The sequence below is a fragment of the Ruditapes philippinarum genome, unplaced genomic scaffold, assembly GCF_026571515.1.
Source record: "Ruditapes philippinarum isolate M1 unplaced genomic scaffold, ASM2657151v2 ctg5439_1_1_1_1, whole genome shotgun sequence".
NCBI classification, from domain to species: Eukaryota; Metazoa; Mollusca; class Bivalvia; order Venerida; family Veneridae; genus Ruditapes; species Ruditapes philippinarum.
Genome location: NW_026858787.1, coordinates 163,335 through 166,219, shown reverse-complemented (window position 1 = coordinate 166,219; position 2,885 = coordinate 163,335).

Here is a 2,885-nt window from a genome sequence, read left to right as displayed (position 1 = left end):
TAATTTTATATCTTTAATTTCAAACATCTCTACTTCAATATCAATTTGGATACTTACAAAAGATTCAAAGTTTTAACAATCAAAATAAACAATCAAAATAGGTAATTTTCTATGCAAAGCACCATATACAAAAAAAGAGTTACTATAGCAACATAAAGTATGAAACAGTTTGTCATTGTTATTTAAATCTATTCTATTGCACAAATTTTAACAAAAGTTTAACAAACTTTTAGCACATAGTAGGAAAAAGGTCAGAGTTTTCCTAAACATCGTCTTGATAAAAGTATTCCTAAAAATATATTAAAATATTCTAATAAAATTGAAGTGTTAACATATAAACAAAGTGTTTTAAGTGCATATATACAACTTAGAGACATTATCAAAGGGACTAAGTATTATTATCTAAGTAATTAAATATGCAACTTTCGTACATATAAAACATAACAGTAAATAACAAGAAAGATTTAACTGATCAAATTAAACCATAAGTCAGAGATAAAGATTAAAATATAATTTTTAAAATTCAGTGAAGTGTCATATGAGTTAATTTTAAGCAATCGTGGTATTAATTTTCAATACTCTTTTATTGATTATATGGCTCAATATGTATGGCTGTAGGCTTGGTGAACAACCATTTACACATTACCATATAATCTAACATTAGCCTTTATTAAAACTTTTGCAGTAGATGTGTGTATAGATAAAATAACCTTCACAGATGTCCAATGGAACACATCATCATCATAAATGTGATAAGTTATATAATGTCATGTTTGATGCCATGGTGGCAAGTCAATATTCCAACATTACCCGGTACCCAGAACTGATTGTTACCCAACACTGACTGGTACCCACAACTCATTAGGACACACATCTGACTGGTACCCAACACTGACTGTTATGACTAGGATACAACAATCTCCGAGCAGTGATCTCCCATTCATTCTGCTGTACATTAGTATAGGTAATATGACGACATTTTTGCTTTACTAGTGAAGACCTTGGATATCCATCGGTGCATTTATACCGTCATGAACAGGCACCTGAGTAGAATTATCGACATTCTGTCAGAGACTTGGATAGCTACACCACATAATTGAATCCAAAGTCCACCCCACAACAGTGAGGGGGTCAAGTGGTTTGAAGTCAATGGCTTTAACCAACCAGCCACAGACACCCCTATATATCCATTAAATTATATATGTAAATACATGTACATACTACTTTGAATGCAACAGCTTATGAATACATAAAAAGGATTGTCAAATACATTTACCAAAAGGTAACAAAAACAAAAGCTGTCTATATGACAGTGTCCAAGACTATTCTCAGTGCTTGACAGTTACTTAAGGGGCATTACTCTGTTAAAAAGTAGCTCAAGGGTAATATAATCAGAGAGAACAAATGTGTGAAGTTTAAACCTATTCCCTTTAACCCATTACCCCATGAGCATTTTGTGATAAATGGCTGTTTTCATGGAAAAGTCTCCTGTTACAAGTTCAAGTTGCTATAAAACTATAAAAACTGCTTCAATACTAATCAAACTTGGCACAAATGTTGACTGGACCGTTGCCTTTGTAACAACATGCTCAGTCTTAAATTTCCTGTTACCATGGCAACTAGGGGACATCTCAAAATTGCCAAAAATCACTATTTTGCGTTGATTTTTTCCATCAAAATTGATTTCAAAGTGCTGCCACTTCTCAATGGATTGAGATAGAGTCAAAGGCTTTTCAGCGTTGGTTACACGTTACCTTATGATCGACCTGGGGTCATTTTTAGCCTCTTACAAGTCCAAAATTTTCTTGGCGATGAGAGGGACTACCGCCCCCCTTCAAACCCCCCCCAAACAGAAGGGGGCACATCCCCCTTCTGGCAACCCCCTGATGTATCTTTTAGATTGGGAACGGCGCCGAAAAATTGGGACACTTTTTTGAACAACATTTCTCAAACAAAAACAAGTTTTTTGGGGTCTAAATAAGGCATTTTTTCACCATTTGAGAAAGCAATGGGGGGGATGAAAAAGGCGTAGAAAGGCGTATATATCTGGTAATGGGTTAATAGTTGAGATACCAAGTGTCACTCAAGAACTTAACCAGAGTGTGATGGTGACAGCTACATGTGTACAATAGCACTCCCTATTCCTCGAAGAGTCAAGCTAAAAATTCACCTGATATTTGGTAAAAAACATAAAATAAATAGTAAATAACGGTGACATTTAAAACAGTTTGCTTTCAACAAAGTAAACAACTTCACAACATTATTGTTTTGTAAGTTAAATGCTGATGAAGCAAATAAAATGCTATTTAAACCTTTTTATTTTTGACATTCTGTTACAGTTTCTACAACTGTATTCATTGTTCATCTAGCTAAAGCAAGCAATGACCAAGTTTTCAAAGAAATGAGGGGAAAAACAGCACTTCACACACTTCATATTTGATGGAATGTTTTGATATAATAACACTTTGCTTACTTTTTTTCTCCTTATACATAGTGTGAGGATAATACACAAAAATCACCAAACAAAAATACAGTAAAAGACTGAGATGACAACAAATGTAATAAGAATTATGTAAAATAAAATCAGCATGACTCTAGAGAATTAAAAAAGAATTACATAAAAAAATTAGTATGTTTGACATTTGGTCAGGCAATTGTAACAGTTAAATAATATGGTAATATCCTTTATTTCTCTTTGTTTTGTTTGTAAAATGATGACGAGATAATTTAGCAGACCGTTCAAAACATTTTGAGGTCTATAGATAAGGTACGTTCAGACTGTATCTCGTGTAGAAAATAAACACAAGAGCGATCAGTGATCACATGTGTCGCCTCATGATGGCCAATTTCATGGAGGGACAAGTTATGTGACAGACGGACAGACA